General features: G+C 42.0%; 1 protein-coding gene across 10 annotated transcripts in view; it reads left to right on the forward strand.

Annotated features, from left to right (window-relative positions):
* Window positions 1-24,724, forward strand: part of FGGY (FGGY carbohydrate kinase domain containing) — a 328,528-nt gene that overhangs the window by 137,739 nt on the left and 166,065 nt on the right. Inside the window, exon 1 of one of the 10 annotated variants that reach the window (XM_075508854.1) lies at window positions 12,012-12,178. The exons of the other annotated variants lie outside the window; for them this stretch is intronic. The gene's annotated coding sequence lies outside the window, so the exon portion shown is untranslated. Of the gene's footprint in view, window positions 1-12,011; window positions 12,179-24,724 lie in introns of those variants that run through there. 10 annotated transcript variants of the gene reach the window in all.

A 24,724-nucleotide genomic window follows, 5' to 3' on the forward strand; every position in this document is an offset into this window, starting at 1 on the left:
TTTATCGGATTTAACACCCATAAATCGGTTTTGGTGCTTCTCACAGGTACCTGTCCCATCTGTGAGAACATGCAGAGATGGACAGATGAGGAACTTCTAGTCACTTTGCAGCTGTGTTTTGTCACAGGATGAAAGTGTGCGAGATACAGATCAGATACAGCTGCTGAAAAACAAATTGAAACAAAGAGTCTCACAAAGAGAACGGCTGCAGCCAGAGTTCATAAAAGGGCTCTATATGCTTTCTAATGTAATAAGCCTTTATTCTGCCTGGCTAGCCCTTTGAGTAATCGTAAGAGAAAAACGGACATCTCTTTTCAATAGGAAAGAAGAACATTTATTTTATTCCTAACGGTTTTAACAAACCTCTCCATGATGAATTATATATTTATTGTAACTGCATGCTCCACAGCCACAAATTCTTGCAGTCTCTTTCCAGCTGAAAGCTCCAATAAAAGGCTTCCCCAGATAAAGGCCAGAGGATTTGAGCCATGGTTTTTGTGCTTAGATTAATTCAGTTACTCTGATTTCTCTGGACTGGAGATTTCACAGACCAGATGAGTCAAGAGTACAGTAAATGAAGTTATAAAATACTAAAAAATAGTAATTGTGGAGCCATGTGCCTCAGCTTCTACTAGCTTCCTTCCTTGATTCTTATTTTCCCGCTTTCCCCCATCAGCTATGGCTTTTCATCTCTTTCAGTCTTCTTTCCTTCATATAACACTGAATCCAGAGGGGTTGACAACTTTTCTTCATTCGGAACAGATGTAAAAAGCAGTCAAGTTCTTTTTGGAAAAAAGGTAGAAAAGGAGCCATCACCCCCAAAGAAACAGTCATTTGCCAGCTAGGCTGAAATTCAGCTGTGTGGGCAGAGGGGATTGCTCAGGGAAGCTGTGTGCTCCTGGGAGCAGAAGCGCTGGGGAGCAGCCAGAGAGGAGGCAGACAGACAATAAGAACTGGAAATAAGAACTGAAAATGTGGCCATGAAAGATACTGAGGCTAAAGGTATGTGTCCGTGGAGGATAGGCGGAAAACAGGCTTTCAAGTGTGAGCAAAGAGCCCAACTCCAGTTGATCTAGTCCTGTTTTGTTCTGGGAAACAGGACCTCATAAATAAGATTACACTGGAGAAATACCTGACACTGTTCTGCGGCTAATGGAAACATCTTAAAAGACTCTGAATATAGGCCAAGTATGTGGGTCAGTAGAGAAACTACTATTTATATTTGGACCTGCCTATGAATACAGTATAATATCCAGCTGTTGAAAATACTAAGAGAAGTTGCAGAAAAGTTTTTTAGGTATAAAATGCCAAAGACTTTGTCAAATGATGTTAGAACTGCAACTTTACTTTCATCTCCCATGAATTCAGCGGGCAGCTTCTTAAAAGTTCCCATTTGGCAAAGTTATCTTCAATCTGGTGAGTAAAAAGGATCTTCTCCCTGAGTAAAAACCTTGCTGAACCACAGCATAAAACTGAAATATGAAATAACATACACTGAAAGTGAATTTTGCCGTGGATATTTTTAAGTATTTCTACTGACTTTCAGATTCTAGAAATTTATCTCTCTTTACTTGCTGGCTTGTCAAATCCACTTCTGTCTTGGGAAAGTTCCCACTCGCAGGTTAGAGGATCTCAGGAATTTTGACTGAGTTTGACCGTGCATGCTGCAGGCGAGCTATATACATATACAAAACCAGGGTTTTGAAAAGTACGAGTTCCCTATCCACAAAACACTCATTGTAAATTATTCTTGCCTTGTAAAGAACATCTGTTACAGAACTTAGGATGTGATGCATCCCTTATAAAAAGAGAGAGAGGGGGAAAAAGGTTGCAGGAGTCACTGATGCTGTGAAAAGGGTGTTCATTATAATTTCTCCACAAGTATAAGCAACGAGCATTTTGGGAAATCTAGGGCTGAGCTCCATGTTGGAACAGGCCCATAGCATCAGTGGGAGCTTTCTGTTGGGGGGGTGGAAGACTTTGATTTCCATCAGAACTGTGGGGTCTTGTTCCTTATTATAAAAAATGTATCACACTCCATCCTCTACTACATCCATTGATGCAGGACAAAGGCTGTTACTTACAGCCAAGCTGGGCTGTAAGTTTGTATTTTTTTTCCTCTAAGTTCTTTTATGATCCAAATCTATAAGAAAACAGCCAACATGTAATTCTGCACTCAAAGAAAATGACTTTTTTTCCATAAATGCAATTTAGACAGTAATTGGAGTTAGCAAAGCTTTGAAGGTGCAGCTGGAGAGAAAAGTACAGTGCCATGTAGAAGGGTGTAGTTGAATAAAAGAAAGCTTTTCCAGAGGACACAGGGGGCCTGGAAGGGGAGGAATTGGCCATGAAACCTTCCAAACAAGGCCAGAACGTAAGATTATTGCAGCCTTCAGCAGCCTGCATTGCACTGGTGGCTGGAGCTCATGCTGATGGGCCAAATTGTGCTCCCTACCATCTCTGTCGCTGAGCCAAATATGCGACTTATCTGTAGCTGTATGGGTGCAACCCTATTTACTCCTGGTGGTGTGTATGAGAAGGGTGACTGAAAGCAGAGTTAAATTCCTTGTATTTAGCTATTAGCTCTATCTGAAAGCCTTGAAGATCTGCAAATATACCCTTCCTGGGAAGTTAGAACAAATGGAGAAAATGATGTGCAGGAGAGGTCAAATGACCAGAGCAAGATGACAGGGTGAGAGCAAGGTCCCAGTCCAGAACCTCCGGTTTGCTCCCAACTGCAGTGCACGCCGTCTTTCATCCTGGCTGAAGGAAGTGGAAAAAATGATTTCATAATCCTCTGTCATGGGGTTGGGTATGCTGCAGGTCATGTGGACAAAGCCATTTGTTCAAGTAGCTTAAGTTGAGGACTCCTCAAAAGCTGTTGAAATCTCACGGCCTCTCCTTCCTCAAAGGAGTAAAGTCCTGCATCCAAACTAAACATGGACGGCTCCTTCCCCACTTAATCTTGAGCGCTGACCAAGACCTGCTTCCTTGTTCTCAACAGTGTCTTTCGTATCTGAGAGATTTTGCTGCCCTTTCTGCAGTATCCTTTAAGCACAGTAGGCCAAGATGAACTAAAAAGTCATCTTTCACTCTGAAAATCTTAAATTATTGCAGTTTGTCAAACTTTTTAAAAGCAGCAGCATTAGTAATATTTGGTGTTTTGACGGTTTGGCCGAGTCCCTCACTGCTGGTGTTGTTGGTGTGTCACTGTCAGTATTTTGTACTGAACTATCTAACAGCTGTCTTGGCTTCCTTCCCCACTAAAACAACTGCTGTTTCACAAAGAACACAGATAATTTTGTCTTCCTTGATATTAACAGATCAAGAGAGGCCTTTGCCAATACAAACTCATCTTTTATTTTTACAGTCTGGGAGAGACCCTTGGTAGAATTTGTTGTTCTCTTTATTCTGTACTTGGAGACTAGTTGACATCTAATCTTTTCATTTCAAGTGATGCTGAGTGGGTGGGACATCTAGAAGGGGGATAAAAACTCTCACACAAAAGAATCAAAGTCAAAAGGAAGCCAAAGGCAAAACAAAAAGCCCTGCACAAGGCACCAAAATGAAAGGGCTTGTTTAAAGGCAGGAGAACAGTAACAGCACAGTCTTCATCTAGGTTTTAAAAGGCAGTACGATGAGAGACGCTGCACTGAGATTAACGTTCCTCTCCTGCCATGTCCACAAATTCCATGCTTACGTGTGGGAAGGAGAGTGGCATCGTACACCAAATGGGAAATGCTGCTGTTCCTGCTTTAAAAGCCAGACCTGGAGAAAGGTCTGCAGTATCCACAAGAGGCCATTCTCCTCCTGCTCTGCAAAGCCTCTCTGTGTGGTGACAGAGATGTTCACCATGGACGTGTTCATGGTACAGAGTCTGCGGAGTGGGATACTGGGTCGTTACCGGTTTCTCCAGCAAGACTAAAATGCAGACCTTTGTATGGATGATCGCTGGGCTTGTCCATGAGCTTCTGGCGCAGCTGCGGTCAGTGGCAGGCATCCTGGTGTGGTCAGTGGTTGAACACTCAGTGGGAGGCCAGGACTTGGTACTTGGTACCTGCCATGGAAATGTTGGTGACAGAAGGTTAGATGCACCCACTATCAAACAGGAGGAGAGAGTCCTTCCTGGTGGACACAGAACTGCTTACTTCTGTGATCATACTAGGTCCAGCTTTTAGTAAATTGTTTAGTAGATCAATTACTTTTGGATAAAAGTAAGGCCATTTCAATTTGAAAATAGTGGAGGATGGGTTAGAGGAAAATTTTAAACTCAAGTGAAATTTTGGGATGTAAAATAGGGACAATGTTTGTTTTTTTAATGTCATTAGCAGCAAAACTCCTGTCAAATGCATAGTGTTGAAGGGCTCATCTTCCAGAATGCCCTAGTGGATTTTAGATGGTGAATCTCTCAGTGATTCAGAGATGACCTAGGTTCTCTGAAAAATCTGCTAAACACCTTGAAGACTTAGCTTGTGATAGCTGCATGCTATTCATTTCCAGCAACTTGGTTTTTCAAATACCTTAAGTTATACAACGCTAGTCTATCAGGCAGAAGGAAGGTTCTTTCCAGAGCACGCTCACGTCTGCGTGTTGTATCACAATCATCTCAACAGTCACAGAGCAGGCGGCTGTTGCTTCCTTTCACCTGTTTCTTCTAGAGTCATCCAGCCAAAAATGTGCTGCTCTTTCCCGATGTTTCCCTGATGTTGCCTCTCTGCAACAGAAGATCAGGATCTCTGGGTCTTTCTTATTTGGACTGGTTGAAGGTAACCATATGTTTCGGTGCCCCTCTGGCTTTATAGCAGTTTTTAATGGACTATTGCAAACTGGGCAGTTCAGGGAGGCGGGAGTAGCAGAACAAAGAGTTTCTCAGTACCCAGGGTGAAATCCTGAGTTTGAAGTCAGAAAAGTAAGAATTTCATACAATCAGATTCAAATTTAGAATTCCAAATTCAGGGCTTGGCCTTGCATACATCTACATGCCTTGTTGTGCATACATGCCTACATACTAGCCACTGGTCTATTTAACTGTGAAGGTTACCTCTTAGCAGACTCGGCCATAGACTATTATTTGCAAGTTATATTCTTGGAGTCCTGATGGAAGAAAAGTAGTACAGCAGCGTGGGGGAAATCTGCTAGTTTCAGAGCGGTTAGGTGGGTAAACAGTAATACTTCTCACTCCCTTACTCCCACATGGATAATGAGCTGAACATGTACTATGAGTAATTTGTTTTTTAAGAATTGAAATTGACCCCAGATTAGAGTATCTGTACCACACTTAATGTGTTGTTGAAGAAACTGAAGGCTCGTCAGTTGAATTTGGGAAGGTGGCTGCGTTTCTGTAAAATGTAATAAAATGAAATTATATGGGGAAAGGATCTTATGTGAAAGATGTAAGAGATTATTTTTAAGGGACTACCGGAGGGCACCTGAACGGTGTGGTATACTATAAAACCTATAGAGATTGCAATAGAAAACATGCTACCTTTCCTCCCTTACCCCAGCATCTGTCAAGCGATTCCTATTTATTTATCAAGCAACCTCAATGACTTCAAGTTTCATGAATTATAAAAGTTTACCTGCAAACAAAAAAGCCACCTCTTAAACTGGTGGAGTATTCAGTGAGACGTTTTCTTTTGTGTTCGAGATGTACCTTTACTTACTTTAATGATAGCAGACTGGTGTACCCGACAGTCCCTTTGCATTTCTGTTACCTACTTGTGTGTGTGTAATACCTAAGTGGTTTCTTTACATCTGGTGTTATTTTTGCATGCCTGGTTAAGATGCCTACCTATCAGATTAATATTTATTTAATGACTAGTGTTAGGTAGCAAATAAGCAACATGTAGATTGTGTGATGTAATCTGTGTAAAGAGTAGTATACATTAGCTGAGTATGCTGGTCACTGCCAGGTCACCCTCTGACTGCAAATACCACACAAAGCTGTGGCAGAGTTGTTTTTTCCTCCCACTTAGAAAAGAAAGCTCTTGTGATAGCTTGTGTACCAGCGCGGTACTGTTGGCACATTGTGACTCTTTAATGGCTTTACTATAAATAAAACCAAAATATCTTCATGATACAATTCCTTCTGGACATACATTGGTGGTGGTTTCTTAAATAGATGTTGCACAGCAAGGTCAGGGTTCTCTACAATATTTGGGTCATACCAAGTGCCTGAGGCTTCTCCAAAGGCTGTGCCAAATGGAAGAATTCATGAGATTGCTCTTCTGCCTCCTCTCCGTGGGCTGTGTCTAGTCACAACCCAGCTGGCCTCCAGGCAGGGAAACTTGATAGAAGTGGAGACCTGCCTCCCAGACCAGCTCTGTCCTGAAGTCCAGGTGCAATGAGGTCCAGCCACTTGGCTGCGTGAAGCTCAAGCCTGTATTCAAGCAAGGGAGTTTAGGGATGGCCAAGATGTTTCTGTTTCAGCACTTCATCCCTCAGGAACAAAAAAATGCGTAAGGGGGATTACTGTCCCATCCTCCTGCATCACAGCTCTCGGGCTTGTCAGGGTGAACAAAAGGGAGCTATAGACAGGACCTGCGGAGGGCAGGAGGAAGGAAGAGAGCCAACGTCCATGATCTTCTTGCCCCTTTCCTTACCGCTGTAAATCCTGACAACAGGGTGTTCACTCCCATGCCAGGTTAACCCTCCTGCGGTCTGCTTAGGTGAGCGCAGGACTCCGGTAGCTGGTGTACAGGACCTTCCTACCATTTGCCATTTCTCCCAGGCTTCTTCATGCAAGTGTGAAAAATCCAGCTTGAATCACTAACTTTGTATTTCCAACTCCTTGTATGTGCTAAAACTGAGCGAGCTGCTTTTGGTACGGCTCTGCACTGAAGTGGATATGCCCTTGTCAAAGCTTCTGCTTGGCTTTCAGGTTCATTTATAAACTCTCTTTCAAGTTTACAGTGGAAGCACTGACTTGGTCTCTGCCATGGTGGTCTGACTGAGGCACAGAAGGCGTAACTTTGGATAAGCATCACTTGAATAGCGTGCCCGAGCACATTTTAGTGCCTAGCCTTCCAATGGTGTCTATTAACTTGGGTTTGTTCTTTATATCAAATGCTTAGGCCTGACCTTTCCAAACTGCTTACATAAAATACAAATATCGAGGCTTTTTAGAGCTTAGAAAATTGTTTCCAGGTTGGAGGGAAGCAAAAAATGATAACACTTCAGCTGGAAATAGAAATAAGCAATATGGTTGTTTCTCTTACCTTGGTAAATATTCAGGTGAAACAGTAAGTTATGATTAGCTATACCTGTTGACAAGCACCCAGGTTCTGGAGAGTAATTTTTTTTTTTTTTTTTACACCTTTCAGGAGTATAAGTTCATCCCCAAACTAGCAGGATCCTAAACTACTTAGGTGCATTCAAAAATTCTCCTGCAAGTCTTGGGTTAGAAACATTGACTCATGAGAGACCTTAAGGGTTGAGTGGTTTGAAACAAGATCAAGAACTCTAAGACAAGTTAATTAAATACACTGAAACCTCCTTCTTCCAAAACCTGCTAATCCAAATGACTTGGCCAGCTGAATGGCAATGTGTTATCCCCTCTGCCACTCCTGCTGCCATGGCTACATTTTGTCTTAAGTCAAAACTTTGGCTTTAAGGAAAAATAGAAAAAAAACCCAAAAAGCAGCACTCTGGTATGTCTGACTACATACTAATATTAGCAAACATAACCTTGAAATAGCATCAACGTTCATTAATCTGAACACTGTTCTAGTCCAAAAATGCTCAGATTACTGACGTTCACTGCAATTTTCTTCCCCATGCCACTATCAATAGCAGTCTTAATACCAACCTTTGAATATCCTAATTGCCTCAAACTGCCTTTAGGCAAATAAATAATTCTTTGATGCAAGATGAGGGAAAGGAGTTGGGTTTCCGTGTAAGTTAACTTGGACATTTTCCAGTCAGCAGATACGTATATGCCCTCATTTAGCTGTTTACAGATTTTCTGCTAGAGGAGTTTGGTAATGCATTTTATGCCTATAGGTGGAAACTTAAGGCAAACTCGGGCACTCTGGGCTGTTCTTCAGCTGGTGAAGTCATCGTAGCTCAGCAGTAATCAAGAGCTCTTCCAGCTGACACCAGCTACTGCTTTGAGAATCTATGAGCTCTTTGACCTCAGAGCTCAGCTCCATCTGTAAAGAAGGTTTCATGCTTTCATATATACATTGAAGGTATGAGGAAGTATTCCTTGTGAAATTAGAGGTTTCAAAGGAGCATCTTTTCAGTCCCTGAGAAAGTGAGAGCACGTCCTTGTAAGATGCGTTGGTACATAATGTAGATTTTAAGTAAATGCTAATTGCTAAATTGTGTGTTACTTTGTCTTCAGAATGTCTTCACTCAGCCTAAGAAAACAATCTCTAATACCTACAAAGGCAAAATTGTTAACTTCTTATATACAACCATGTTTGTCCTAATTGGTATCTGTGAAGTAATTCTAGACACCCGCATACAGAAAGTTAATTTAGGATTTTAAGAATTATTATTTTTTCCTAGTGCTCTCTCAGCACCAGCTACATAAATAGATCGAGAACATAGCTAGTAAATTTAGAAGGGGCAGGCGGAGGGGACTCAGTTGTGTCTGGGTCAGCTGTGGTTGATGTCCTGGCTTCACCATGGTGGATTCCTTGGGACGACGACAGAGCCCCGTACCCACGTGCTTCACTGTTCCTTCAGAAACAGAACATGTTCACTGCTGTCACCTACCACCTCCTCTGAGAAACCTCAGGCCTGGTCAGAAGGACACAAATTGTCATTCATCGCTCAAGTTCCTCTTAGGAGCTGTAAGTCAGTCAAGGATTATAAATAGGCTGAACAAGATAAGGAATGCATGTGGTATTCCTTGTAGTTTTATTTAATGCAGTCTAAAACAACTTTGTGGTCCCATTTTTTCCTAAAACTCTGGAAACTGGAAGACCTGATGGTTTCGTTAAGCTAAATGGTTTTGGTGACACCATTGACTGGTAGGCTGTTTTTAAAAAGTACACTAGGTAAAAGTACACTTAGTAAAGTGTACTTTAAATATAAATTGCCAGCTTCTCTGCAAAAAGATATAGCAACTGGAACTTGTCCTCATCTACTGTTTCCTCCCTGCAGTATATAAAAATGAGGTGCCTCGTTTCAGCAAATGCTTCTTTCTGAATTCTGTAGCTTGTTGATTTTTTTTCTGCATTGGCTTTTGAGTCTTGCATCCCTAAACAGAGCATCATAGGCGGTCATGAGTCACTGTACAGGAACTAAATGTCAAAGTTGAAATAAAGTTTACTGCCACAGTTGGTGTGAACAGTGTGACTGGCGGTGTGTCATTCTCATGGCATGGATGTCTGGACAGGGGAAAGCTAGGTTGCCCCCCTAGCATAATTCGACAGAGGTGTCACTGAAAGCACGGCAGCTTCTGCCTTGATGATCTTTAAAACGTACATTTGAGGGATTCAAGAGACCTTGAAAACAAATGTGGTGACTAAAAGGATATGCAGGGCAAAGTGCCCTCCAAGGCGAGAGCGCCGCGGCGTGCTCTGTGCCACGGTGTGACTCTGCAGACGTGCTCGCACCCCAGCAGTATGGCGTATTCTCCCAGAACAGCTGCGTATGGATAATTGAGGAGATCTCAAACTTGAGGTGCCATGCAGAAGGCAAGTCTCTGCGGGGCTCTCTCCTGTGGCCTTACGCTGGAACAGTATGTGAAAATTGCCTGTCTCGGGTCCTCATCTGACCCCCTCTTGACAGAAACCGCTCTAGCACTTAATGGGGAGAGCTAAAGGATCATGACAGAAAACTCTACCCTGCTCCTGTGTTAGGAAGTAACACTCAAGACACTTGTTTTGGCTCATTTCCTGCCCTTATGTCACCCTTGCCTTACCATCATGGGCTCCCCTTCTTGCAACTCACAGTGTTGAAAATAGGAGAAGATGGAGGAGTCACTATGGCCTTGCTGATGACAGCAGAGACTGGGCTCTTTCTGCTACTGCCTTGCCCAGCTAGCTCGAGTAAATTGCTTCAGGGTGCTAAGACTGGTTTGTCTTCTGAAAACTGGGGGGGGGGGGTGTGTTTCAAACTGTTCTGCGATCAATAGCTGAAGCCTGTTCTTTCACTGTTAAGTGCTAATGACCATAAAAAGTTAAAACATGAAAATTAAAAACAAGAAGCAGAAACAAAAAAAGTTGCAAGAATTCCTTGCTACTTAAACTGAGACTTCTTGGGAGCAAGGATCATCCTTTCTGAACACTGAGCAAGTGTTGAATGACACCTGTAAATAGTCAACGACGGTTTAGGACCATGGTTTTACACTAGGTTGTGCCACTGTGATGGGAACTCAGCACCTTTGATTTCTAGGGGTGTTAAAGGCACACAGCATCTTGCAGTTTGAATATTGGGTTTTTCTCTTTTCTTATCTGGCTCTAAAACTTCATTCCCATTCAGCAGAACTCCAGAAATAAATAAAATAACTTAAAAACCCCCAACAACTGACAAACTGCCCCCTTGGTATTTTTAGGTCTTTTATGGAATCTTGTTTATAGAACATTATTTATAGATTTTTTTTTTTATATGCTCCCAGCTAACCTGCCTCGCTGGCTCTTTGCAGAAGCCTGTACGCTACTATAGTACATAGCAGCACCCCTGTAAGTGTCAGCATTCCTCTGCGAAGTTGACACTTCAGCAAGGACGTGCTAGGTACATGACCCAGCTCAGGAGGTACGTATTGTCCTACATAAAATGCCAGTGCTGAGCCTGTTCCAGTTTTATTAATTCCCATTGCCTACATACAGCTTGAACATTATTATAGACAAAGATACATTCTCCTCCTAATTTGTGCCTCCTGGTCATAGTCCTTAATACTTCCTAAGGACAGGAGAAAAAACCTGGGAGTAGTGCATTGTAGAAGTCTGAGTCTGTGGAATAAAATTCAGAGCAAGAAGGAGAGTTGTCAGTTGCTAGAGTTCCCCAAATCAAAGTGAATTAACCAAATTTTTTAAAAATAGGAATGAGACAGGGTAGGATTCATGGTTGGGAAGCATCTTGGTAGCAAAGACTTGGAGGATGCAAATGGTAGAGAGCTGTGATTCTGAAATGTGTTCCAAATCTGGCCCTTCCAAAGATCAGCCGCAGTTGTGCTTTGTGTACTGGCTGTTTGCTACTTGCTGGAACTATGGGGCTGGAACTAATGCCCCTGGTCTCAGGGAGCACGGAAGGTGCCAGATCAGAGTCTAAGCATTGCTGACTTGCAGCAGCTGCAGCATGGCTTGGATACTGTCAGGATATTCTGCTTTGCTGTCAGACTCTGAATGTCACATTGACTCTTGGGGCACTTCTGGCCTAAAAGAGCAAGGGAGCGCTTCTGGGACTGGGTCCTTTCCATAGACTCAGCAGGAGTCAGCTGTCATGACACCTAAAAGGCTGGAAGAGGCATGGCTAATGGTAACGGGTTAGGTTCAGCTGAAGGAGGCACGTGTAAGAAGCAACTTTTCCCAAAACTTGAGAAAAGGTCAAAGCATGTGGAGCTGGCATTCTGGGACAGTCCTACGGCTCGTAACTCATGTAACTCTATCCATATGAAGCCATTCCCAGCTTTCAGCTCCTTTCCAGGAGAAAGTGAAACCGTTTCAACTTTGCGAAAATACCCGGACATCACACTTACCTTATTGTAGACCACTTACACTTTCACCTCTGTCTCATCAGACCCTAAAAATAACTAATTTTTGTCTCCAAAGCCTTGATATCTCTCCAAGCTGTGCTCTTATTGCTTTTGGACCTCCAACTCTCGTGAGTCATATCTGCAAATTACATGAGTCGGGTTTCAGCAGTGATCATCTCAAATTGGCTGGCCATTTAAGGTGGAAAAATTCACCATTAGTTCATGCGTTTTTATTTGGTCTATGGTCCTTGTGTTGTGAGTCTTTGCCATTTCTCTTTTCTCTTATTTTTTAAATCATAGCGACATTCAATTGTAAGTTTGCATTCAGGGCCACTGCAAGGAAAACTTTGCTCTGCTGGCCTTGGAGGCGTTATTAACTTAAGATGTCCTTAAAACAGGAAAATGAGTTTCAAGTTCTCTGATTAACCTAAAAGCGGTGGAGTTTGCAGGTAACAAATAATAGGAGGAGCCTGAGGAGGCCTTGGCAAGGTGAAGGACACTTGGCCAGCATGGCTGTGCTGAGCGGTGACGGTGAGTATTGACAGGCACAAGCTGTGGGAAGCATGTAAGGTGCCAGGAGTTTGCAGGGACACTGAGACAAGATGCACTTGCCATGCGGAAGGTAACACAGGAAACATTACGTTTCCCGGAGCAGTGGTGGGGAATGGCAAAGAGTGTCCTCTACGAGCTTAAATTTATGAAAAGGAAAGCATTTTGTCAGCTGCAGCTTCTGACAGAATGAGGATTGTGGGTTCCTGCATTCAAAACCAAATTTCGTTAAATTGGCAAGCAGCTACTAGTGCTAATGTGAAGAGTTCTTCCAAACTCTGAGAGAGGGAATTTACACCATGCTGAAAACAGCAATGAAATCACGCTGCTTCCTTCCTTGCTGCAGCTAGCCTTTGTACTGCGCTTAACGTGTTTGCTGTTCCAGAGCAGACAGGGGACTGCTAATACTGCTTGTCTGGAAGATATGAACGTAATATAAGACAGCTATTCAAAGGCTACTGCTGTCTTCCGAGTGATTTATGGTACGCAGGAAAGATTCTGATGTGTCATGCTGCAGGGGGAAAGGAAAGCGGGACCGGGGTCATGAACAAAAAGGAATTTGCTTATCCAATTTCCGTCTCTTTCTGAATTTGATTGGAACTCACAGTTGTCAGGTTGTGTTTAAGTCTCGTCTTTACCAACGCCTCCTTAACTGCGGAAGGTCAAAACCAATTATTGTTTTGCCTCCAGGGACTTTCCTTCTTCAGAGAGACCTTACAGTGGATATTCTTTAAACCCTTTTCCCTCCAATTAAGGCAGCAAATTCATTTTTAGAGGGTTTTTCAGTGGGTGGGGGGACAGTAATCGGGAGAGCGGTAGGTTTATCAATAGGCTTGAAAAACAAAGCCTGTATGTCTCAGGAAGTTTGAAATCTAATTCCTTTCAATGACTTTTCTCACTCTGAACTTTAAATCTGTCGTTTCATTACACCGGCAATGGAAAGCCCCTAATTTTCCCAGGCTACAGTTTTCCTCTGTTTTTTAACCCTCAAATACCATGTGCATCTGTACCTCTGAGTACCTGGTGTTTAAGTTTTTCAAGTTAGATAAAAACATTTAACTTCTATTTTTGGTAGGGATTTACAGCTTTATGGACTGGGCGCAGTTGTGAGAGGCTATACCTACACCAACAGCGGTAGTCTGACAAGTAATTAAGAAGTCTTCCAGATCTTCAGGGTGGAAAGGGAGAACATCCTGAGATAGTTTAGATCTTTTTTTTTTTTTCTTTTCCTTTCCTTTCTATTATGGACAGCCTTGTTTGCAGTTTTATAGACAGTATCTCCTCCTGCTCCAAACCACAGATACCCACTAAAGCCTGTGTCAGCAGATGGCTTTTTTTTTAATTCACATATGTATCATGGCCTGCTGTCATTATTCTTTTACCCATTGGATGGGTTAAATATACAGTTACCCCTATATTTGGAATGTGCCATTTGTTGTGGGAGAAGTAGCAGCAGAGCAGACAGAAAATAATGTCTCTTGAAAGAGAAAATCCAACTGTAAGGTCAGGGGAGGGAGGCTGTGGAGGAACAGTAGGTAGAGGAAGCAATACTTTGGTATTGCAATTGGTACAATACGTTGCAAAAATACTTTGTAATTGCTATTTATATCAGGATGAACTGTGAAAACGTAGTACTCGGTGTGAGGTGTAACGGCTGCACTTCAGCAGGTACTTCTGTATACTGTAATGTTTAGGTGGCTGAGATGACATTGACTACACTGGCTGCTCCTACAAAAATACTAGATTGTGCATAATATTAAAGGAAGTCTGTTTTTCTGGAGCTGGCAGATTTAAGACCCTTGATTAAATGCATTCACAGCTTCACTGAAGAATTGCAGAACTATGATTATGTGATTATAGGGCAGCTGTGGTCTTGTGGACTGAGAATAAGACAGGAATTAGGAGATGTGAGTCTTGTTCTGGATCTGCCACAGTCTGTTTTGTAAGATCCTGGGCAGGTCACTTAAAATGCTTTGGCTACCATTTGATAGACTGATTTTACATGTTTACTTTTGGAGGACTCAACTCACTCCTTTGACTGTTACCCACAGAGTGTGGAGTGACTGGCTTAGGTGCTCAGGTTTCCATCCTAGATGCCTGCATTTAATCAGATAATTCCTATCTACTGTGCATAACAGGGCTGACGAGTGCCCTGTTGGTCAAGATACTATTTGCTATTGGTTTATAAAGGGTTAATCTGTTATGAAGGTCTCGATCAGTCATTCCATACAAAGTTGAATAAGTCTAGGGGGTGCTGATAAATGACTTACAATTTACTGTTCCTGCCTGCAACATGCGTATAACAAGGGTTAGCCAGGTATTAATCCTTTCTAAAACATTTATAAATAAAACTTGAATACTGCGTGTGGCTGAAAGACTCTTAGGTATAATTCTGAAAGCAGAGGTGCAGAGTACTGTTTTCCTTTGACACAGTGCTAGCCTTTAGCCCTGAGATCACATCTGGGCAGAAATCACAGCAACAGTGCTAAGAAATATTTTATTGGTTGAAAAGAATGATTCCCTTCTTACCCAGCGTAAAGAAAATCATCCAGATCTAACAATAACTTGCTAATCTTGCCCCGCTGGCCTAGCACAGATAGCTCAACGGAAATTTCCTTCTCGGCTACTGGGAGAGCCTGTCCCCAAGGAGGGCTTTTCTTTTGATAAGGTGTCTCTCCTATCCCGCGCTGCTGAACCAGCCTGAATCAGCACATCACCATGTGAGTGCAGGAAGATCCCGGTCTCAGCCGCTGAGTCACATGAATAACTGGAATAGTTCTGCAAAGCAGAATTAATTCCCAGAACCTCTTCAGGCATATACCAGCAGGCACATGCTGTGGCTCCAGCATTACTTTACAGCTCTGTGATGTAGTGGAAAGGACACTACTGATATTTTTGATTGAGATAAAGCAGTTTACCTGGTGTTTACAGTGTTAAACCTTACAAGTTTGTTGTTGACACTCTCCTGCTTCCAAGAAGATTTAAGAATAAGCCACGACATAACAGAGCTATTAGGGTTAAGCTCAAATCAACTGTGCAATGACTCAGAGAGCTTGTAGCCCTTGTAAACCAAGTGTTGGGGGGTGAAGCTTGTTATTATTAACTATTGAGTAGCTTGTGGTTCATGCAGACTGTTTAGCCAGAAAAGATATCTAAGGAAACTCTCAGGATTTTTTGATCTATTGTACTTTAGCAAAAAGTCTGAGTTAGAAGAACAGTAAATCAACAGCCCTGAGATTCTGGTTTAGCAAAGTCCTTAGACTACATGCTTGAAATTTGGGCAGAGATATGAAATTCTCTATAGAACCTTTCAGCCCTGACACTTGTAAAGGCTGCCTGTATGTTAAAGAAATGAACTCATCTAAAACAGGGAAGTGAGGGCAGAAGGCTCTGTAGCAAATGCAGAATCCAGGTATTGCTCCAAAACGTAGACCAGGGCGTGGGGGCTGTAATAGGGAAGTAGGATGAGACAGAATAATAGGAAAGCAAGTAGAGGGTTAGTGGTACATGAAAATTTTGAAAGTTTTTCCTTTTAAGCTGTGTTTTGTGTTATCTGAATCACAGTGATAAGCTGACCAGGCACACAGGGGCATGAAGAAGAAACACCACTTGTACTTCCCCCTGTTGCTCTTTAATATATCATAAATGAATACAGGATAACCTGCTCTACAGCCCAGCATCACTGATAAGAGGAACTGATTACATGGCTTTTATTTCTGTCCTCTCTTCATTGTTCTAGAATATTAAAGTCGAAGGTTGTGCCATTTGTCTACAAAATGCTGTAGTTTTTAATATATGTTAGTCCTTCCGAAAACCTTATGCGGTATCACTCTCGACCTGTTATTTTCAACAGCCATCACAAAAGAATATGAAATTTAGAAGTTCAACATAACTGGGAAAACTTGCTGAAGAGGAGCTCTAGGGACAGTGTTTGGAAGTCTGGATGTCTGTGCTTTGTATTGTGCCCACAGATGAAAATGTGCCACTTGCTTGGGCTCAAAGGCAGTACCTTTCCCTGTGATATATCTGAAATGAATTCTCACTAAAACCAAACATTATTTCTGACGTGTTGCTTGTTTGGATGGCAAAATTTGTGATAATGGTCAGAAGAAAGTATGCAGTCCGGTAGCCATGGAAACCTCATATAGTTTTTTCCTGTTTCTTTTTCTACTTTTTCTAGTGAATGAATTGCTGCTGAATCCAGCTGGATGGCAGCCCGAGAGACTGCAGCCCTCGGCTTAGCCGCAGCCCAGGGCAAACCTAGTCAAAAGCAGTGAGCTTTCTCTTCGCATGTTCTCACCAAAGTGCTATTTTCAGTAAGCAACTTTTTTTCAGGAAGAGTAGTTCAGTGCCTCAGGAAGAGTGACCATTCATTCCCTAGTCTCTCTGGCTATGGCTAGAAAATAAAATAACCCAAACACAAAGTAGCGTATCGTGACTCATATCCACATGATTCAACTCTTTCCCTCCGTTCCTGCGTCCCAAACAGGTGGCCTCATCCAGACTGCCTCCTGGGAACAGTCCTTGGCCTTTGCTGTCCCCCACGGGTGCCCAGGCATCGGCTGGGAGAGCACCAGCTGGGAGGGGCCAGTGCCATGCCAGGGAGCGTCCTAACGGTTAGACCATTTGGGAGATCACCCATCAAACCTGTGTCCTGGTCCTTCTGAGTTTACAGTATAGATACAGCCTCTGGGAAAGCTGTAAGCAGGGAAGGCAGCTAGTGCCAGCGGTGGTTTTGGTTGTGTGACAGGGACATGAGAACAAGGCCAATGCTGGCAGTCTTCTCCTCCAAATGCTAGTCCAGAGAAGAGCACCTCTCAAACCAGGGAACCCATAGGTAGAGCAAGGATGGCCGGCATTTTCAGGGACTATCTGAGGTCACCTGGGTGTTATTGCGTGGTACCTAGAGCTATAGGATCTTGATCCATTCTTGCTGCACTGAGGTGCCACTGCAAATCAGCTGCTAACTTTTGGTATACCACTGTGCAATTAAGGTGGTTTAAGCGTATCTCTACTGTCTAGATATTGTGCAAGTGTTTGCAGTGATGACATATACTTTATCAACGCAACGCATAGGACAGACATACTGTCTGCTGCCAATAAAATGTTTCTCAAATTTGATTTGTGCTATCATATTTTGCAACAAAGAGCACTTGCATAAGGGCTCAGTCCAAGGATTGTTGGTGCTTATACCAGCTTTCCTGTTGATTTCAGTGGGTTCAGTACCAGGCCCTCAACATTTTCATTGTGACAGCAGCAGCAATGCTGTTGAACATGCTCAGCTGCTCCTACAATCACTGCTTTCAAAAAACTATTTGTTATTTTGTAGGGCTGGCCCAGTATTAACTTCTGATAATCCAGTCAGCACCTTCACCCAAATGAAACCAGTGTGTGGTTTCATCGTTGTCCTCTGAAGGAACTAGATGAGTTCTAAAAACTGTACAACTACTTTGTGTGATATTAATGCATGTATTTTGTAGCTCCATCAAGGAAGGGTTAACCAAATACATAACACGGTTCTGTTCAGCTTTGCCTTTTATTTATTTTCTCCTCAGGCAAACAGGAGGTTGATAGCAAAATCATGATTTTATGGCTACACGGTGCAGACAATAGATCTGGCTGAGCAGTAAAGCTCAGTTTATGTTCCAAAATGGAGCAGGACAGGTATTTATTATAGGAAAGCCCCCAGAGTGCAATAGTTAGTGGAATGCTCTTTCTATAAAATTTTACAACCAGTTTATAGAATTCTGCAGAGAAGATTGTCAAGATGCAATCTTTATTGCATTTCAGTCCAAATATCTGTGTGGCTTCTAAATGTCTGTAATAAGTGTGCCTCTAAATGGACTTGTCCCTGGTCACATGGGAAGTGCGTCATGCCAGAATTGATATCATCATTGGATTATCCTACTTGTTAGCACTTTGAATCTTCGTAATGCACTTTGAAGTCTTCAGAGGAAGAGCTTCATGGGAATATTTGGAGAGCTTGATTAAGTTCTTAATTGGACTGACTCATGTTGAGTCACCAGAAGATCCATTAGCTGCGTCTTTAAAATCCAACACTTGGGTTTTCAGAGGGCTGTGAGGAAATCAGACACCCCCAGCTGGTGCTGAGGTTCCACAGGATTGGGATATCTACTTCCAATGTGCTCTCTGGAAAGTGATGATTTCTAGTCCACCAAGCAACGCAGCTCTGGCTGCCAAGCCAGCCAATTTCTGTGTTCTTCTGACACCCGGTTGACCAACTGCTTGCCAGGCAGCTTTTGAAAATTATCTCCTACTCCCTGGCTTCAGCATCACTGGCATCTATTACGCACAAAGAGTTCACCACACCCACACCTTGCCATACTTCAGGAAGTACTTGGCTAACAGAAGCGAAGTTAAAAACGCAAGAAGTATTTTCCTTTTCATTTCTAGGAAAGGCTTTTTAGTCCATAAATCAGCTCCTTGAACAAAACAGCAAAAGGCAGTGAGTAAGGCACCTGATGACTAAAATAATTTAGGTTGTGGGAAGCAGCAGAATTTGATGTTGAATAAAAATCTGAGTGGGATTCATTTCACCTAACTTAAGCCATGTGAAGTTAAGCATTCAGTCTAAGCAAGTCATCCAACTCCTGATCTGTTGTCAACAGGGACAAGTAGGTACTCTAAGATGGTGACTCATCCTGTCTGTCTTCATTCTGCTGGGCTGAAATGAATTGTCCTTTGAAGTCGCTTCCTAATACCACTTCCTAATACTCTACAAAATATGTAGAGAATCTGGGGTGGGTAGTTTAGTATTGCTGGTTGATGTTAGACAGCTAAAGTTAGGTAAGATAAAGACTAGCACTAAGACATTGCCATGTGTAAAGGACCATATTTAATAAAAGGAAGCGCTGTTTATACAGCCAAAGTCTGACTTGTATGAAAACAATCATGGGAATTGCCTGAACTGTATATAATCAACCAGACTTAACTGGTCCTGGAAATAGTCATACTGGCACTGAGAGATACATGGATGTGGGACAGAGCATCTGCTCCTGCTTTGCAGGTATACTGTGGATGCTAGCAATTCTTCACTTAACCTTGTTCCAGACATCCCCATGTACTGAAGGTGTCTTGGTAGCTTTCTTTTCCTTTAGATGTAACAATTGTAGCAGCTGTTTGCTCATTACCGCTCCTTTTGGGGTGGAAAAAAGGGAGGCATCTAATCTGTGGACCACCTTGTGAATCTCTGCCCTATAAGGCCCTTTCCCAGAGGAAGACGGTTGCTTCATTCTGTAGCAACAACACCACAGAGTGGATGACAGACGAGAGAACGAGCAATTCCAACTATTATGATAATGAAGGGAAAAGAATCAGGCCACTCAGTCATAAAACTAAACTTTGGCAAACTTGGCCAAACCCATATGTGTGTTCTGGACCCACTTTATTTTACCTCTCTTTGAGGATCCAGAGAAGGATCTACAAACCCCAGCAGCATTATAGGGCTGCTGAAATTTCCGTCATGAGATGCAATTTGGGCCAAGATTTGCAAACTTCTGTTTGATAGAGTAAAAAAAAAAATCCCTACAAGGTGTTTGCAGAATTGAGGGTAAGCTACTAATGCTACAGCCTCACCTGAGGTGTAATTTTGCTTTTTCATTTTGATACAATAAAACTCTAAAACTAAGAAAAATGAGTAAGAAAAAAACTTACTAAGAAGACCCCATGAAACAATGTAAGTGATCTGTGACAACTTTCTGAACAGCAGAAGGTTTGACTTGAGAGTAACTGCGGGCAATTAAATATTGAATGTAATAAGAAGAATATTTCCTTTGTGTTTCTTACGACATTTCTATGGTTAATTATATCATGCATCTATTGAATATGTAAAGCATGCTGTTAAAAATGTTCCACTTCTAAAATTATTAAAAATATGCCAGAAAACTAGCTGTGTTATGAATAATACTAGAAATGTTACAAATAATGACGACTATGGAGCCAACGGGCCTACTCCCACAAGTAAAAATTATCAGCCATGAATAAGAATTGCAGGATGACAACTATAGTACTTTAAATCTTTGAAACACTTCACACACTTTCGCCCTAGAGACACCTTGCAACAAAAGAAGAGGAGAGATGCAGGACCTGATCCTGTACTGTTACGTCAAACGGACCTTTGCTAATGACTACAACAGGTCTAGGATCAAGCTGTATAATTTGCCTAAGGTTGAACTGGATGTCAGTGGCAGGATGAGCTCAGGCTTCTGGACTCCAGCCCTGTGTACTGTCCATGAGAGCATACGACCACTTACATAGTGTTATCTTTTAGCGTGGTGGTGACCGTATAAATCACTCCTGCCTTTCAGTTTCCTATCATTCTAATATTAACAGAACTTAGTACAGTTAATAACAGTAGGCTAGAAGTTTAGGAAATAGCATTATGTCCCTTCCAACCCAAACTATTCTATGATTTTATATATATATATATATATATATATATATATATACACACACCCACACACACCCACACACACATCCTTAAGAGGTGGACATGATCTCCTTTACCTAAAACAGCTTGTGGACCATGAAGACTAAGGCTGTTTTAAGGCTTTCTTTCTGATGGCCACACTTACTCCTCCTCAGATCCTAGGAGAAAGAGTAGTAGAGGTGAAATATAGCTGGGGTAGTAAGGGCTGAAGCAGACCAAAATGGAAGGGCTTAGGGGACAGTGTAGAAGTTACTGCTTTTTTTGTCAGAAGCTTGATAAATGTGTAATTCTGGAATACAACCCATGATCTGAAAAGGGATCGGCAGAGCTAGACAGCAAGGGGAAGGGGCGGATCTGGCCCTGGTTTCAGCTTGCATTTTGGGCCTATTCCTGCTGTTGTATCACTCAGTGGTGTTTGGCATCCTGGTGCTTGCAGATTGTTATTTGGGAAGAAAATCAGCTGAGCTGACTGACAGCATGCTGGTTATGTTGTCCTAGGAATAACATTTGCTACATAAGCTGAGGACTTGATGTAGACAGTGTACTTGCATTTTGCCCACGCCTGCACGTGCGTAATTCCCATTGATGTTGCTGACGCTTGTTTGTGAAAAGGCTAAGTGAAGCCCCAAGTTATTTCGCTTTGCACTATCAACATTTCAGTCTGAACTAATAGCTGTATTTATGAGGACCGATCAAGTCTGACTGAAGTCTTTCCACAGACATTACAGGGCTTTGGGCTGGGCCCTAACAAAGACCAGATTTTAAAATTTATTACCGTATTGCAAAAATGTTCTATGTTATTTGCTTATTGTTGAGTAATACTTGATTTTGGAAACCTTTTTTTTTCTTCCTATAGTAGAATGAGAATCTGGAAAATCATTGTTTTATGAACAGGACTGGTAAAAAAATGTGAGATATACTGTAACTCTTAAATGAGAAATTAAATCTATCAAAACCCCACAACATTGGACACTCAAAGAGAAAGATGTGTCAGGAAGGAGAACCAAGCTTTACATGGGTCGTATCCTTATTTTAGGCAACAGTGCCTTGTTGCTGTTTTGTTCTTTGCCAAATTTTCTTTTTATCATCCTTTAGTTACTGTGCTCAGCGTTCTTGAAAAAGAATGTATAACATGGAATGATACCTGAATGGTTAGAAAGATATTTCAACATCATATCTCTGTTCATGAAGACTGTCCTTGAAAAACGGTAAGTGCTGCTAGGATTGTTTTAGCCAAGTCTTCTAAGGAAACAAGACTCACGACCTGTATGTGCGTGGCAGTCTGTTACTCCCTTTCTAGTAATCCTTGATGGTTTTGGCTGCTATTAACCAAATTTGACTGGGAAGTAGAGGTCAAATACATAAAATTCCTATAGATTTTGTGCAAATAGCTGGCCAGTTAAAGGGTAGGAGGTCTTCTTAATGTCCCTTATGAGGGAAATGCAAACACTACCCCTATATCAGAGTCCACATGGTAAAGGCAGAGTGGGAAGTGGAGGTTTCTTTTGTCCCAGTGCTCACGGAACTACTTAGAGAGCAAAGAGTTCATCCCTCTCTAAAAAGAAATGCAGCATATTGGCTAATTGGGTGACTTTCGCTTCATGAAGGAAAGGTGCTTTTCAGAGGGCTTTAGCGATCAAGGTGCCACCCCATAACTAGTAAAGACTTTGCACATGGAAAAAAGTAGAGGTTTAAAAATTAAAGAGAAAGATCCAAATGAAAAGGCACAAAGATACAGAGGCGGCAGGAGAAGGGATGAGTGAAGGATGTTGAGAGACGTTGACTGGACCAGATGGGTGGGCAGCACCTCCTTGTATCTGGCTGAGCATTGGGATGCAGAGCTTCACGGTTGTTTCAGAGCACATGAACAAGCAAAAGGATTAAGTTAAAGAGGTGTCATATGCAGAAGAGGGAGTGAGGAAGCTGATCTTAACAGCTACATTTTTCTACGTATGCTGCACCCTTTTAGAACCACTGCACAATAGAGACATGATTTAAGAACTCTTATTTTGTTGGCAGAAGCAGAAACTGGTACAGAGTGGGACAGGGGGTACTTCCAGTTAAGAATGGCTGGGTCTGTCCCTCTGGGCAAGAACCCTGGATATTTTTTCCCTGAAATAACACAGTCCCTTTCCCTCCTTCTTACGCTTTATCTAGACTCTGTAATTACTGAAAGCAAAGGGAGTTTCCATTGTATTTCTTCAGCTTTTGCCAGTCTTTCACATCTTACTCTTATTTCAGATACCAGAGAAGTTCTTTTTAGGGCTTAATTCTTAGCAAATGCGGAGGTGTATCAGAACTGATTTTTAGTGCCAAATTAATGTGCTTGCTCTGTCCCTCTCAGAGTTAGTGAGAAGAGTAAGGTAGGGTGTGAGCACACAACAGTTCAGCAAGTCCCTGATAACTGCCTGGATGCTCGCTTTTACCCTTGGAAAGTGGAAGTTAGCTTACTTCTCTTTTCCTGAAGGTGGCTTATATTACGCTTACTGAAAACAAAAACAAAGCAATAAAGCCACTTTAAGAAGTTCCTTCTGCTCTTGGAAGTTCATTTCTGCCCTTGTGCTGCAGGTTACTCTCTCCTCTTGGTGCCAGTCCAGCTGTGTATGGCTGCGTGCTTTAAATTAGATCATGGAAATAATCTGGGCTAAAGAAAACAGACACCCCTCCTGATTTTTATTTGGATTTTTTTTGTGCTTGGGTTATTTCAGTGATCCAGTTCTCCATGTGGTTCCACAAAGAGTTGTCTTGCCACATGAATGGGTGGCAAGCATAGCACACGGGCAGAAGCAAAGGATGGGGAAAGCCTTGCTGCTGTCATAAGGTATCACTGAACTCTGGTCGCACGACTCCCTGCCGAGCAGCTGAAATGCTTCCGTTTCACTCTGTATCTTACCTCGCTTTCGCTTGTTTCTGTATTCATGACTAAGGCCTACTAGTCGCTATTAGCCATATCTTTCTTAAGCAAATCACTGTAAGTGCATTTCCTGAAATAACTTCAAACCTCACTAAAGCTTTTTTAACTTATTGACTTTAAGACCTGATCCTGCTTCCACTGTCATAAATGACAGAACTCTCCTGATAGTGAGGCTGGCCACAAAATTGAGAAGTTATTGTAAATGCTTTAATACCAATGGATTTAGGGATTTCCTCAAGCACTTTATAGTTATGTTCCCAGCTTTGTCTCTGTTTCACTGACGATTGTCTACTGTTCTCCCTAATCCTCCCTGGCCTTTCTGGAGCTCTATCTTCCCTTCCCGCTGACAGATAAAAACTTATTGCTGCTAGCTTTAATGTTCTTGACATATTGAGATCTCACTCCTTTCATGTAAATGTAGGAATGTTTTGGTGTTTTCTTGAATTGTTTAAAGATAATTAATTCAATCTATTATTCCGTTCCTATTAGCAACCTAACATCTGAGCTTTTAGTTACTCTAACCTTGCTGTTTAGTTGTTATAGCTTGCTCCTCACTTTGAAAATTGAAAGCATTAAATACTTTTGCAACATGATTATTTTATATTTGCTGAAAGATTAGCATCAGGATGTTTTAACCTTCTCTTTATATCCATTGATAGAGTAATATCCCTTGTCACTTCCCTCCAGAAACCAGAGATGTAGACCAAAACCATCCCTAGAGTAATTTCTTTAACATCATTTGACTTCTGACAGGGAGAGATTTAGCTCTGCGCTACTTATCATTGTCTTTGCCTCAGCTTTCCCCACTTTTATGGTCCTCTTTCTGCTATGAATCTTTCTCAAGTGGTTACTTCAATGGATCCCAGAAAGACTTGGGCATAGTGCTGCTGATGCGTTTGTCCGTAGCAGAACCCACTTGCCCATGCCAGGAATGTATTCGTGATGCACTTATTTTGATTTATGCATTGGGAGATTAAAATTCAGTGCACCTTGGTTGATTATAATTACAGAATTATATCTCTTATCCAGTAACAGTAAATGTGGAAACAGCTGTCCTCTGTTGGCCTTCATCAGGGGAAGGAGACCGGGCAGTTGTGTAGATATCACTGAAGCTGTGTGAATATTCACGCTGAAAAAACTAAAAAAAAAACCCTCAAAACTTAAT

Source organism: Mycteria americana, chromosome 7 (genome assembly GCF_035582795.1).
Source record: "Mycteria americana isolate JAX WOST 10 ecotype Jacksonville Zoo and Gardens chromosome 7, USCA_MyAme_1.0, whole genome shotgun sequence".
In the NCBI taxonomy this organism is placed as follows: domain Eukaryota; kingdom Metazoa; phylum Chordata; class Aves; order Ciconiiformes; family Ciconiidae; genus Mycteria; species Mycteria americana.